Source organism: Anser cygnoides, chromosome 2, assembly GCF_040182565.1.
Source record: "Anser cygnoides isolate HZ-2024a breed goose chromosome 2, Taihu_goose_T2T_genome, whole genome shotgun sequence".
Classification (NCBI taxonomy): Eukaryota; Metazoa; Chordata; class Aves; order Anseriformes; family Anatidae; genus Anser; species Anser cygnoides.
The window spans coordinates 37,757,038-37,773,215 of NC_089874.1; the positions used below are offsets into that span (position 1 = coordinate 37,757,038).

The 16,178-nt window shown below is 40.7% G+C and overlaps 1 long non-coding RNA gene across 2 annotated transcripts in view; it reads right to left on the minus strand.

Moving 5' to 3' along the window:
* LOC106030255 (uncharacterized) overlaps nt 1-12,675 on the minus strand; it is a 53,030-nt gene extending 40,355 nt beyond the window's left edge. Inside the window, exon 1 of one of the 2 annotated variants that reach the window (XR_010829205.1) lies at nt 12,445-12,675. This is a non-coding gene — a long non-coding RNA (uncharacterized lncRNA). The remainder of the gene's footprint in view (nt 1-12,444) is intronic. The other variant, XR_010829206.1, reaches the window with a different exon arrangement.
* Between the last annotated feature and the right edge of the window lie 3,503 nt (nt 12,676-16,178).

Consider the following 16,178-nt stretch of genomic DNA (forward strand, 5'->3'; position numbering starts at 1 on the left):
AGCACTTCCCTTGACAGCCTGTTCCAATGCTTTGCAACCCTTTCAGTGAAGACATTTTTCCTGCAATAGCAACAAGATTTTGTACAGTCACCACTCCCAATTTTGCTTGCTTTCATAGACACACTCTACCCCAGGGACTGCTGGTTGTCTCTTGTCAGATACTCTTCTCAACCCAGCAGACAGATGGTCAGACAAAACATAAATCACCCATTATCCAGAGGCAGCAAGTTTTGCCCTTTCATAAATCAAGCAGCTGAGCACTGCTATCAGCTGGCAGGTCACTACAGCAGCAAGCAATGCCTGGTCATCCAGCCCAAAGCTCGCAAATCCAGACCTCTGCCCCCTCTGCACCACAGGGCACCTCCTCATGATCAAGGCTGCCTGCAAGGAGGCTCAATTCCATCGTTCAGTAAAGCAGGCTGTCAGAGATGATTATCTGGGCATTTAGCCTACATTTTTCATGTTTATACTACTTTATGCATATAAATAAGCTACATGTATACATTAGCTATTCTACATTTTAACTGCCAAGTATTTCTGAGTGAATATTAAGGAGCTGCTAATAACATGGCAAGGCTAATTAGACATTGAACATGTTGCTATGTAGCTAGCATTTTAAGAGGAACTACAGCTGCTGTGACAGGATTTTATTTATGTGCAAGAAAACACCCTCTTAAAGTAATCAGAGATATTCTAAAAAATACAATCTCAAATTATTTCAGCTGTCAAAATAATAAAAATTTGATGGGAGCAAAGCAAGCCATTTAACAATTGTATAAGAAACTCCGATTTATGGGAAGAGATGAGGCTTGCTTCTTATATCCTAGATGATTGTGACTACAATAACACCATCTATTTATGATGGATTTAGATGAGATGATCTAATCTTAAATAGAATAAAAAGAGATAAATACATATTAATGAAAGAACAGATGAAAAAACATCAGCAGGTATGCTACATATCTCTCAGTTGTCAAAGAGATATCAAATATCTTTTAAGAGTTCAGTAAATAGTTGCTCTGAACACTAACAACAAATAAAAACAGTCAATTTAAACAAAGACTAAAGCAGCAGGCAAGCCATACTGCACTGGCCCAGCTGGATCTCCTACTAAGTGTCCTCTATCATCAGAGAAAGTATTATTTTCCTATTCTTGATTTACATGGTAGATCAAAGTCTGAAATATGCCTTTCCATACAAAGTGTGATTGCCAACTGTTAATGTGGCACAGCAAAGTTCCATTTCTTTTGCCATTCCTACCCAAACCACCATTGTTCTTTAAGGATTTTTATTTTTTATTTTTAATTACAGTTCCTATAAGCACTCTTGAAATAAGAAAAACCTAATTTAGCATAGCTTGTAATTCTTAAACACCACATCAAATTATACTTCTCACAGCAGTTGTATAGACTGTCATTTAACATTGTGCCTTCTGATAGCTGTGCAAACTACAGTGAGTTTACACAAGTGTTTGGAAATAAAGCAATTCAGCTGATAAGATAAATACCCAGTTGAATGTCTCCAAGCAACAAATTCACATAGAAAGAAATTGTTAGTAAAATGAAGTATCAAGAGCAGATACAACTGTGCACAGAGGAGTCAGAACTGATAAACGGCAGAGTGGCTACATTAAAATGGAGAAAACTCATAATTTAAAGTCATATTGGTTCTGCAGTAGAAAGCTAAATCAAGTCTTTGCAGCTACAGCAATTGCATACAAAAGGACATACATGGGTCCCACGACCTCACAGCATTACTGAGGCATTCTGAACTCAGAATGATTTTAAGAACTGGAACATATCCAAACAGGCTGAGGTACAGTATTCCCAACTCACGCAGAATTGCCCTTGAAATAATGAAGAAGTTGGCACAACATCTTTGAGCAAAAGCAGACTTCCATAGCAGGACGAAGCACTGAACCATTTAGACCAGCAGGAACAGAGATTAGATGCAGCTAATGATGATGTTTTACATAAACAGGATCAAACAGGTTATCCCCTTGCATTTCAACAGCTTTCTCTCTTCCAGACAATCTGTAACCCCTGTGATGTAATAGGAAAATATTTCTCCTGTCTGGGGGTTTCCCTTTTTATTATTTTTTTTAATACTAAGGTGTAAAGGTCCACTGCAGGGTTATTTTAACAAATTGTTTCCCATGGGTCAAACCTATCTATTTAAAATCATGCATCTAAAACAAGATAAGTAACAACTGTCACATTCTTGAAGGCATCAAAACATAAGGAAGATTTTGCCAATATTTAGAACAAACAAAAAACCCACCAAGACTGAAGGTCAACAAGCAAAATTGGCTAAGTAATAGCCCTGCATTAAAACACTGGCATGGGCTCTACATCCCAAGACTGTGTAAGTTTGAGGTTTTGACTGTTAAGTGAAAGAGATTCTTCATTAACTACTCTAGGGAACAGACAATATAGTGGCCAGAGATAGCTTCTTGCATTCAAAGGATAGCACCTTCTGCTAGAGAAAGCTACTATCTTCCAGGAGGAATAACCATCTGAGAGCAGCTACTGGAATAACCCCAAGTGGACAGCAAGGATGTCCTCTTCCACAGAGGAAAGAGGACAACAAGTGTCGTGCCCTGGATAAGCTGAAACCCTGTGGAAGGGTAGAATGCTCTAGTGACAATTTCATATGGAACATTTTTCTCAAACCTACAGAGAATATTATACAGAGACTTTAACCTGAACTATAGTCACTCTTTGTAATCCTCTCTCACTCCATACTTGAGTGTCAGACTTCAAGATTCCCCAGTCTGAAACAGGAAACTTTACCTAAGAAGCAAGCAAACTCCCTGGCACAGCACATTGGAGTGCAGACGAGCCAGACTTGAGTTCTCAACTCTTCTGAGGCCTGCAGAAGAAACAAGCCTAAGAACTGTATGCCCAAAGAGGCAAGCAGCTCTCAGACTTGGGTAGGAACCAGACAAACTGGTTGATCTAAAATATTAGAAAGTTTGGGTGTCCCTAAGCCTAGGCGAGTCCCTAGCAAGTATAGAAGATTGTGCCTTTAAGACCTAGATGATGCTCTAAATCCAGTCTTTCATTACAGTCAGAGAGAATCAGAGCTTAGACCACGACTGAAGCAGAATTATTTTGGACTTAGGTGGTCTTGGTCTTAATTATTAAAAAAGGAGATCTTAATTATTTTGGACTTAGAGGTCTTTGAAACTTGGCAAGGTTTCTTGCAACAACAGACCTGCTGAGGTAAACAAGCCCATCTTCACTTCAAGAACAACATGGGCAAAGATTTGTTTATATTTTAATGTGGGGATAAAAAGTACTTCTCTTGCAGCTTTGTGCAGAACATTACAAAACTGACCACTACTGTAGAGTGTAAAAAACATTTTCTTTAGACATGGCACAACTAAGACTATGTCTGACAGCAGGTTACATCTTCACAAGTGTGAGTTTAAATCATTTGCAAGGAAGTCTGAATTTGCAACTTTAACAAGCCATTGCTACTAACCCCCACTAAGGGGTTGGTAGAAAACAGAGTGTCTACTATAAAAGCTATAGAATCAGACCGTGACCCATATTTAATACTCTTAAAAAGACAAGTTGAGAATGGACTATTGCCTGATTATACTTTGCTTGCTAGAAAGTTGAAAACAGGTATTTGCACTGTTACCACTTAATGTTAGATTTTGTGGACTTAGAGAGCTGTAAATACACAAAATAAAGCCCTGGGTCTAATTAGGAACCCCAAGACCTCTCAGGGTCTGGGAATGATTCTGTACATATCCATGACAAGACATTCTCTTCTTTTTCCAGAAGACATAACACAATAGTCACACAAAACCACCACTGTAAGTGAACTTTGTGTTGAAGTAGTAAGACATTTTCATCTTGTTCCAGAAAAGGTGAGATAAACATGCACACGGTCATTCATTCTTCAAGATGGGCGACAACAGCAGTTCACTGCAGCCAGCCATCCTCGCATAGCATAAATGGACTTATTTTCTTCAGCAACGCTGCTGCAGATGTTCCTGGGGCAACAAGAAAGTCATATAATAAGTAGCAGAGCACACCTCAGAGACTAGTTGAATATAAGGGGCCCTTAGGTTGTTCTAACACATCTGGAATTCTGTATTGCATCAATGGGGATTGTAAATTACCATCATTCAGATGTCTATCTGAAGAAGCACCATGCAGTAAGTACATTTCTGGTTTGAAGAGGAAGACCTGGCAGGAACAGATCTTCCACCGGACAACATTCGTTAGCAGGGTGCAACCCCACCACAGGAGTCCTTTTGAGCACAACAAGAACCCTATTTTCACCCTCAGAGGAGGGCCCAGATGGGTGGCAGGTGATCAGGGCAAATACCTCTGTCCATTGCCAGAGAACAAAGTAGACAGGGATATTTTCCCCTATTCATTTCTGACAAAGGTAGCTACCTGTTCCATAACAATCAGAGCAGAAAATATAGGGCCAGTTGCCTAGTTTTAAAAATAAATTCACCCTCAGAACAGTCAAACCATCTCAGAGAGATGGTGATAGCCTCCTGCTCTAGGAGGAACACCATTACAATTCAGGCATTTATTCAAGGCAGGAGAAAAAGAAAAAAAAACACACCATAAGACAGATGAGCTTGGCACAAGCAGAAGACAAAGGTATATTTTGCCTGGCAGATGAGCCTGTAATGATGCCCAGAACATGATTTGGCTGGAACCTTAGAGTTCCCAGGTAGAAACCAGTTCTCACATCCACTGAAATCAATAGAAACACTTTGAGAGATTCACCTAGGTGAGATTTGGACTGAACCCTTACTGAACACAAGTGAACAAATGAAGCAATTTTGCAATTGTTTTCAGGGAGTTTGAGGTTTGTTTGAAGCAAGAATTTCCAGATAAAACCTCCCTACAAAGAGGAATTTCTTCCACAGTAAGAGATCTTTCATTTCCATTATAGGTTTCTGTTAACTTAATTTGCCACTAGATGAACTCCACAAGCACTTTAACGAAGGCACTTCGATATATCTGAGTGAACAGAACATATACCATGAAACACACGCTCCTCTAGCTAGTTATTGTTAGAAGAGAAAAAGCTTCAGAACTGGTTCCTTCCCCCATCCCACCCTTTTCTCTTTTTAAAATTAATTACAAACAGCGCAACTCTGAGGGTCATAAGTACCACTTCAGAAAGTATTTGCTTCAATGGTTCTGGACTTCAGATTTGTGGGTTAAATACAATTTAGTCATGTCTGCTTGAGTCTTTGGTGTTCTTTACAAAGAGACAGTGGCAGCTCCCAGAAAAGCTGCTTTGCACTTCAGAACAGTAAATTTTACCCATCAGTAAGTTATAAATTGACAAGAAAGAGTATGAAGAGAAGCTGAATGGTTATCAGCTGTCATCACTGTTCAGACAAGGTATGGTCAGGTAGCTACTGGGGTAATAACAGTATCATTATGTATGAACAGCTTGGTCTGTCTGGGCAGAAACATGAAAGGCCTGTTATACTCATGTTAAAAGAAACACTCAGCCCATGGATCTCCATCAACAGCGATGCACTGAACAGCTGTCTGGAGATGTGTTAAGTGACCATAATCTCGGCACTGTAGCCATAACAGAAACCCTTGCGCATAACATAAGGCAAAAGGCACACTCCAAATCTCGAGCCCCATCCATGTTTTGCAAAAGCCATTCCTTACAAGCCACCCTCCTTCCCAACCATGGCAATCTCTAATATACACACTTGCTTTGAACACAGGAAAGCAGGCCACCTGGGGGGGGGGGGGGGGGGGGGGGGGGGTGGATAAAAACCTCACACTAATTCTGCCTAGTCCAGCCAGCCACGCCGCTGACCCCACCAGGAGAGGCCTACCCAGAAGCTCCACATCTCCTTTCCATATGCACCAAGAACAGCCTGCTTTTACACATGGCTGGGGGTGTTCAGCTGTCCAGGGGGCACCTGACTCTCCAGCTTTCCGATTTCCGCTGCATCGAGGCATGTCCCATGACAGGCCGGGCAGGAATCACATCCCCAGTTCTCTGCTAAGCCAACAAAATTGCTGTGCACATGTTGACGAGGCATGCCAGCTACTGCTTGCACCACCTCACTGCTACCTGCATGGATGGAGTAACTGTGGGTAACAAGAGGCAAATCATGCAGCCACGGGCAGGTTGTTGGCCTGAGATAAAGGAAATAGAGCAAGTCCAGGATGGCAGGGGGTGATGAGGGCATATAAGGAGCATAAGGCAGTATGGATGTGGAGCACTTCAATGAGCTGTGGGGCCAATATAGGGCACCAGTAGTGACAACACTCACCAGGATTCAAACCATTTGCCCCCTCACTTTTCACATTGTCCCCACCCAAAAGTAAACAAGAATCCCTGTCTGAGCCTAAAGAGCTGTCACCACAAACATAAGATGTGTTTTCCATTTGCCACATCACCACAACTGTAGGCCTCAGATGCTCGGCCTGGCATCCTGCCACTGAACACTCCCCTCCTGTCAACTGAGGTACCAGGTCCAGCCAAGGAAATTTACAGCTGTTTATTTCTTTGTTTCTGACTCATTCTTCTGCCTCAGTCCTCCCTTGGCACCACACAATAATTGAGCAATAGTGCATGCATCTCAAATTTCCACTATCACAGGTTCAACACAGAGCACAAACCACAGAGGCAGATGTGCCATGGGTGCACACCCCTCCAGGCATGGGCTGCGATTCCTCAGTCTATGAATAGATGTCTCTCAGACTAGCAGGCAGCCCATGAGTCAAGAACTGCAAAATATCCGGTATTATTTATTGCCAACACTCAAACTCATCTCCTGGTTTGAAGGCTGGCATCTTCATCAGGTCAGACACTTTTTCCATGCCAAATATTTAATATTTGGAGACAATGGCAAGATCCTCACATACCTCGGATCTCATCTTTCTACATCACACCAGAAGTGTGGAGCAGCTGAGGTAGCCTGGAAATGTGCAGATTTGTTTTGAGTTCAGTGAAACCAGGAGGTGGTGTGGGACTAGCGAACAGACACAAATCTGTTAGGAGACAGTGGAGATGACAGTCCTGTGGCAGCAGCTGCTGTCTGCAGAAGGAGAGGGGAGCAAACTGTGCAGTCCTCTGATCACTTGCAGGAATAACACCATTCCACCAATAAGTTTTCCACTTACGAGGAATCTGTCACTCAGAGGTGCTACAGGTGCTTACACCACTCAGTTCCAGCTACATCCAGCTATTGGGGTACTTTTTCAGCTTTGTAAAATATCCTCATTACATATCATACATCTGATACCACACTATTGTAACTGGGGATAGACACAATATCCTGATCTGAGCAAAGACCAGCTTCCCCTGAACTTAAGCATTTTCTTAATTTGCTGTCCATAGTAACTCCAGGGTTTACATGGCCACCATTAAGGTTAGGCTGACATTGCAGAGATGCTGTAGGAACATTTGATGTAACACAGCTCCCATCCGGAGAAGGTGGTAATCTAAACAGACAGACACATGGGAACGAAGGTAAGCAATCTGCCAGCAATGGCAAAAACAGGGGGAATCCATACCTCCTCCTGTCCCACTTCATGCAGTTTCCAGGGCATTGTCATCATTAGCTACACCTTTGAGGCAACTTTCAAGGCATTTGCTTACTTCCTCTACATCCCTCCATGCACAGACAGTGCAACAAGGCATACGCTCTAGTGTTGTTTACAGTACGACAAGTAACAGCATAGTCTGTACAACTTCCAAAGGAATTCCTGGTCGCTTACTCTGTGGTTATCATAATACTCATATGGTTTCCTGGTTACTTCTCTTCGCAATGTTTATATGCCAAGAACAGATGATCATTTCATAGAAACCAAAGAGCCTAAGTGCAGAGACAAATTACAGTATAGACAAAAATTTGGCACATTATACTTACAAAGTAGGTTAAATCAAAGCATTTTAAGCGTTTAGGAAATATGTGCAAGCTGATATTTATTTTTAGGAATATCTTTTTTCCATGCTGGACAATGGCCACCCATGTTTTTGTAAATTAAACTCTAAAATGTAATTTGAAAGATAAGGCTGGAATCCATTCTTACCACACAACTCTGTCATTAAGGTGGAACAGCACAGTATTTGCAGGAAGTCCCACACTGACCAGCTACTTTCATATGGGCAGTAGTTTTTCCATCAGGAACTCATTTGAGTCATATGAAATGAGACCAATACTTTTTTGTTTTTAAAAGAATCCCATCTGCAAACTATGAAGATAGCTAGCAATGAGACAACCTCACATCTAACTTGAATGGTTCTTATTCTGCATATTGCATTTAAGCACATAATATAAGTTTATTCTTTTCCTTTGCTAGTGTTACTTAAAAAAACCACAAAGGTGTAGCACAGATTAGTCACATCTGAGAAACTCCAGCACATTAGTTTGCCAGTCATAGTAATCTGAATCAAGTTCTGTGTAAAGCCCCCACTTAAAAAAAAAGGCAGGACAAAGATTTGCCAAAGCTTGCTCAGATAAAGAGGGGATCCTTGAACTCCTTAGCAGGAGCCAAGCAAAATGCATTAGCTTGCACTCCCAGTATGTAGGGCCAAGGGGAAAACAAACAGAAAGCTAGACTCACTTTTTGGCCCTGTGCCCTTTCCACACCGTAAAATGACTAAGGCAGCATGGAAGAAATGTTCTCTGTACCGTGCTGAACTGTACAGGCCAGCTTGCTTGTATCCTTGTGTCCCAAGGCCTTTGCTTTAATAGAACAGGAGTAAACACAATGCTTCTTTTTGGGTGCCTGCATGATGTCCAGTGATTTGCCTTCCATAACTTGAAGGTTTGACAGCTTCCATATTGTCGAGGAATGCACTGAAAGTGATGCTGCGCGACAGGGAGTACAAGGTGCAGCTTTGTACTTAACATGATCTAGATTTCCACACTGCGTGCAGTAGGAATAAAAATAGTCATTAGTGAGATGAAGTATAAATTTTACACCCCTGTTGTCAGTTGCTTAACTGATCTTTCCAGAAACTTGGCAAAAGAAGTGTACTGCAGCTATGCATATATTATACTTAATGGTGGCCATTAAGCCTGCAGTCACAAGATTCAGTCTGCCTTTTGCTGCTAAATTTGTACCGCAGCCTCACAGATTTTGTAATAGTTACTGACAAGGTACAAAATAATAGTCCTGTGAAACTGTGACCCTGATTAGTAATGGGGTAGCTGCACCCCCCTCTTTAACTTCATTGGTCCCAGTGGATTTATACCAACAATAAATTTGGTTCGCTCTTTGAAGATGAAAAGTGCTATAACATACACTTTATTAAAACTGCTATAAAGACTTGTTATTTTTGCTCATATACCTGCTGAGTGATGGTTTCCAGAAGTCTAACAGCACCCCCTCCCCACCCCCCCACAAACACACTTTACTTTCTGGCTTGGAGCACTTCTCTTTAAAATTGTAGGCCACTTTTCCAGCTCTTGATGTACAGCTTCTTGTATACTTCAGAGCTATAGATCAGCCTTTCTATAACCCAGACAGCTGTGCTGAACTGCATCTTTACCATAACTTAGAAGTGATAGAGCATTTTAATAGGTGGAGATGATCCAGGAGCCCAGGTTCAGAGTCAGATGCTGATCTTGACTCTGTCCAGATTGTAGGCTGGTGAATTTGGGTTCAGATGTGACAATGCCAAATTCTCACAGTCTTTGATCCCAATCAGAAGTCTCCCTTTCACTTACGATATCTACCCCACCATGACAACTTTCTTTAACTGTAGAAACACTTAAAAAAAAAAAACAACCCTGCAGGGCTTTCTTTTAAAAAAGAATTTCTGCTTAAAAAAAATTGTCCTTTGGTACAGGTCTCAATCACTGGGTGAAGTATCAAAACTCACACAAGTTTACTCCTTTGAGGTTTCAAAGGACAGAAACATTACCGCTAGCAAAGCACAGCCCAGGTTTCTACTACCTGGTTGCAAGCATACCATGATATAAGTCTATGATCACCAGGCTCCTCAAAACCATCAGTCAGTCCAGATAAGCGCCTTTAAAAGGGGTATTCCTCTTCTAAAATAGTCTGCTTAGCATTTTTAAGCTCCACTGTATAAATGCCAATAGCATTACTTCTGAGCAGTACTTAAGGACTTCAAAAAAGGCCTTGTTCAGATTATTAACTACAAACTTCTGAACTTTTCCTCCTCCCTATTTAACAGCTCTATCATTTGTTTCAGTTTCTGCGAGCATGAACCAACCAACTAGCATCTCAGACTACAGATGCTAACCATCTTGAAAGTGTCCTGTTTGTACCTAGAGTGCCTTTCTCCTAAATAGAAAATACGCACACCAAGACTTCACATGAAGAGGAAAAGAGTTGGTGAAAAATATCTGGATTGTCTTGCGCTACATGCAACTATTAAATAAGTGAAACCAGCTTATACATCAGCCACAAGCACTGAAAATGAACTGGAATAGTCAACCACATATCTCACTTTGAACATGCTTTGAGCTGCACAACACAGAATCTGATGAACATTACTTTTCCAAGCATTTGACACTCAAGAATCCCTGCCTCAATGACAATTCAACCTGAGCAATATTTGCACATGTCTTAAAAGATCATTTCATGTCTGCTAATGAAGTGTCTTGCTTGTGATCAAAGCAATAAGAACTGTTCAGGTCTATTCTTTTTGGTTTTCTTCTGGCAGTTAAATGACCACAGCCTGGTCATGCCACTACACCTGCCCCTTTCCTAAGATGCCAAGAAGTCAGAATTGTCACCACAACAAGTTCTCTCTCTGAAACTTCTATTTCTTACAAATAGATTTCCAAAACCCCCACTCCTGCCTAAGAGTTTCTGTTAAGGATAGAAAAAAGTTCATAAAACCACACAGAAAACTCCTCCAAAGTGTAGGCATGAAGAGTTTTTTTTGGTAGCAAGTGTCTCTTGCCGCTCCATGCATCACTTCCTTCAAAGGCTATACTTGGAAGAGGATGCTCTTTTCCCTTCACCCAGAGGGGTTCCTTTGGAAAGACAAACTTGCATAAGAAATATGTTAATTTAACACATATCCTAGCTGTCGCACTGCTTCCTTCTATCCTGTTATACTTTTTAATGGTTTGCCAACGTGAAGATATTTTCATTACACAGTAAACAAAGGAACAAAGGGATCTGATGTCCCTCAGCAGATTTAAAAAAATAAAAAGTTGTTAGGTCCTATTTTAGGACAGGAGAAAATAGCTGATCCAAAACAAACCAGGACTCAGTGACTGCCACGACATGGAAGTAGGTCTGCTTCTACCAAAGAATTTGCTTTGAATTGCTTCAGTCATTATCAAACAACTTTCCAAAGCATCAGCATTAACCTTTTGCCAAAAAATATATATTGATGGTGAGATTTACAAGTACATACATATTAAAACCATATACTAAATTCAGCTATACAGAAGTCAATTCTGGACTGCTAGAGTGATGAAGATACAAGATTCTTAATCTCTTCCAGTTAAAAGAAAACAAACAAACACAAAAAGAAAGGAAGCATCTCCAGTAGTTGCTTCACCCCTGTCTTTAGTTTCCTTGCTAAACTGAACAGGTCAAACAGGCCAGCAAAGTAAGAGCAGGTTGATTCAGGGCTTCATCCAGTTGGGTCTCGAAGACCTCCAAGGATGGAGACAGCAAACCACCCTGGGCAGCCCCTTCCCATGCTGAAATGCCCTTATAGCGAAAAGGGTTTTCTTCTTTATATCTACAAATATAATTATTTTATGTTTATATTATTATATATACAAACTAGTTCTATACACATACACACATTTTCTTTATTTCTTTTTAAATTCAATCCTGCTCTTAAACATAGGCCACACACAGCTCCCACAGATATCAGTGGTAGTGCGTGTGTGTATCTTTGGGCTAAACCTAGCTTATCTAGAACATCTTAGGCATACAGCCCAGATTCACTTTTTAATAATACATTGCCTTTGAAGTCCATCCACTCTACATGAACACTGATGTAAAGAAAAGCACAGGGTTTATTTTGGATTCTTAAACAAAGATTTCAAGGTCTACATCACTATACAACGCTTCAAGTCTTATAGACTATCTATGCCATCACGAGCTGCACTTAAATGGAGAAGGGAAAACAAATAAATAAATAGCACCCAGGCCTTTAATACTGAAAAGTAACTTTCACATACACAGCTGAATTGCTTCATAACTTCAGTATTAATTCTTATGAATATAATGTATTTTAAAACTCAGTTTCTAAAAAGAAAACAAAAAAAATACAAGCAACAGGCTAGCAAAAAACAATATTCTCCATGTTCTGCTTTCTATATGTTTCTAAATAACACAAGTCCTTGCTAGAAGATATGGAGGGAAGTCATAGGCCCAACATGCACGTGTCCAATATCAATATAACTTACTTCTATTTTCTCTGTATTTTCCTCACATTAAAAATTAAAGCACAGAAAAATACCTTCTACTATAGCCTTACCTCATACATCCATCATACATTCATTGCAGCTCTTCCCTTGCAGCAACATTCCAAAACCAGCCCTCTGTGCTCTCCATTTATGCTCACCTGCTGCCCAAGTGCAGTTCATTAAGCTGTACACCTGCAGTGACTTAACTTGGGCTTTACTCAGCTTTTAACTCAGCCCAGAACCAGCAAAAGCATTTACTCTGCATGCTGTCATTAAATATTGTCTTCTCCTCAGGGTTTTCACACCTATGATACTCTCTGCTAATTTCCTTAACTCATCAAACTCCTAATATTCAGTAGGTAGCTGAAAAACAGCTATTTACTCTACCAAATACACACAAATGTGTAACAATTTATTTAATTAAAAAAAAAAAAAGTAAAAGATACTTTCCAGCTTAGGTGATGTGGGTGACAATTGCACTAAAACAGGTGCAATCAGTTGCATAACTGCAAATCATTTGATACTTCAGTGTGTCAGAAGGAGGTGAAAGGACTATTTAAAGCTTTTTCTTTTTCACATAGCCTAAACACCATTTTAACTAAAAATACCTGTTATGGGGACAGCCTCTCCATATGAATATCGTGACTTTTAAATTCTGTCTGCATTTAAAGCTTGTGGGAAGCATACACTGTTTATGATCTTCCATATATACAGAAAAAAATAGAGTAGGTCTGAAGTTAGGGCTGCACACCAGGGAAAGAGCATGTAGTGAGGAAAAAGGCTTTTCTCTCTATTCCTGTAGTATCTCCCAAATCTCTAGAGATGCTCTGCTCACGAGTGGCTTCGTGGCCTGTTCTGTAGAAATAAAGTGCATTTCCAACCACAGATGAGATGCTTGAGTTTCCCAGGGGGAGCTCATGGCGGAGATTGCCTTCCTGTGACCCTGCACCTCTAGGGCTGAAGTTATCCCTGATGTAACTTGACTGACATTGCTAATGTTATGTGAGCGATCCAATTCCCTTACCTCATTTGTTTTACTTTTAAAAGCAAGGATGCAGGGCCAGCCACTCCAAAAGAGTAAACCACCTTATTTCCATTTATACCTGTCCAGATACAACAGTTTAGAGCCAGCTAAAAACCTGCCCCATAGCCACTAACGTTGGGTAAGATCTCACGGTCAACATGGGATGATTTTCAAGTGAAGGAATGTTGACACTAACATAGTCCCAACCAGTTTAGAGCTGGACTCAGGTTATCTTGGGTTGGTTTACTGGGGGTTGAAGGTGTACAGAGCCCTCTCCAGCTTAAGGGTATATATAAACAGCAGTTGAGTACAACAGGCAGGAGGTTGTGGTGACATCGCCCACAGTGCTTGGGATGTATCATTTCTAGGTGGGCTAATGATGATCAGAAGTCTCAACCCTCCAGTGATCACCCCTCGCAGATAGCTGGTAACTCTCTGAGGTTGTGTTAGAGGTGAGCTTTCACTCAGGGAGTACCTACTATTGATCCATAAAGTCCTGTAAGCAATTCTTTCTGATTTAACCAGCGACTGCGGTGCAGTAAATCCAGAAGCTGTCACTCCCGTGATAGGTTCCCTTACCTTTCCATCAAGGGCTGCTGACCTTCATGTCCACACAACTGCTTTTGCAAGGCAGTGCAGAGGTCAATGGCTTCCATGCTCTGTTTTGCATTGGTCACGTGATTTATGAGCAGAAATCCTGTAAAAATGAAATTTCAGCTGCATTTCCTTCACTGACAGGTTAGCAAACATCTTATAAATCACATTGCTAGTGCCAAAATCCCTGCCAGTGATCAAACAGATTTTATCAAGCTTTGAAAGCCTCTAAAACCAAGTTCCATAATATCCTGTTCAAATTCATTATTAACTTGCTATTGGAAAATGTCATTGAACTAACAATATTCATTACAATGCCAAATACTCAAAGTACCTGAAATACCTGCAAATAAGATAATCTAAAAATATGCATTTATTATTGTATCCTGGAAAGAACAGGGGAAGTAATTTGATTATAAACCCCCCACAAATCCTGTGCACCAAGTAATCAGTCACATTTTATACACTGACTTCTTCACATCTGTGCAAATAAAGCTATTGTTAAAATGCATGAAGCACTGCGGCACATAATACACGCAGCCATGAAACCATGAGTGCTGTTACTTGTTGAGTCTTTAAATGGAAGGTGGCACATCTGCTTTTGGCATAGAAGCGTAAATCAATCCAAGATGTTTATTAAAGAGTAAATAACAACCTGTCCACGTGCTCTTTCTTCCATCCAGCCTTGGTTTTGTTCTTTGTTATTTTCCTGGCAGTTAAACACAGGCTCTGCACATTGAAAGTATGCGTTGTTCCTTCATGTACGGATAACATAACATGTCCTGTAACATTTAGCAAGTATGTGATGGGGAACAGTTTGGACAAAACTGCAAGACAAAAATGAGGTGGGGAGGAAAGGGTAAGTACAAACAGATACACCACAGTGACTGAAAGGCTTATTACTCTGGATACTCCTAATATGTTTGAAATGAATACCAAGACCTAGATTTGATTTCGTGTCCTAGCTCTCATCAATTAGTGAGCAAAATTTGCAACAGTGAAGGATGGTGAATGTTTTCTTCCTTACCAGTCAGAGGCACAAGCAAGCATTAGAGAATGGAGAAGTCGATATGACTTGACCTAGTATTTAAGGTTTCTTTACCTTCTACAACAGGGTCTGCCTGAGCAGGACTGGTTAGAAGCCTGTCTTTCACGATTTGCATGGGTTGCCCAGCAGGACAAACAACATGATATTGGCACTGGTCGATATTGACACTGGTCAATACTGGCGCTGGAGGCTGGCCCTTTCAGGAGCAGCTGCTGATCTATTTGGCACAGCTTGTAAGGTGTTTCTCTCCGGCTGCCCCTAGGTCTACCGTACGAACAGCAGTCCGAGGACAGCAACGTCTTTTGTGGACAGTCTGTTTTGTGGGCTACCTGTGTGAAGCAGCTCTTAGAGAGTGGAAGTGGAGAAGACAGCTCTACCCAGGCTTAGACACACTGTCTTCTTGACATGGCCTTCATTACTGCTGGGTAGGGAGCTGATAAGCAAGCGATGCTGTTCTTCAAGTGCAATTCAGAAAAAGACGTACCCTCCCAAACACTTAAAAGCTCACACATTGGAAAGTCAATCTCTCTTCTGTATGCTGGCAGTGGGAAACCACAGGACTCTCCTGGCTCGTTTTTAAGAGGTGAGACATACTTCTTGGCAGATGATGGTTTAGGAAGGCTCGTCTTGCAGCATTAGGGCTGGCTGAGGGAAACCTTCAAAGGAGAAGTCCATGCTGGACAGGGAGTAAGGTCTGCTGGAACAGTGCCATGTGGTATTTTATGCTTTTATACATATAATTTACTAGACTAGTCTCCAAACATCTTATTTCTGCAATTGTTTGCAGTTGTTCATTTCTTCTTCATTAAAATTGTAAGGATATATTCAAAGGTAAGATTCCATATGCATATATTTCAATAATAACATTACTGATCAGCTCTGTCCCAAAAGTAGCAAATATTTCTGTAAATTTGTTAATTGGATTTCATCTATAGCTGAAACCTAGTTGCATGAGAGATCCAGGTGGATTTGTTCAGCAACACAGAACACGCAAAGACAGAATTTATACAGCAGTTACCACTGCAGGCTAGAATTATCTTGATCAGAGTTGTTAAAGCATCCTGTTTTAATATTTTAGTCAGGGAAAAAAAATATTAATTAAATCAAAATACTTGGGTAGATCAGAAAAGAAGAAGGAA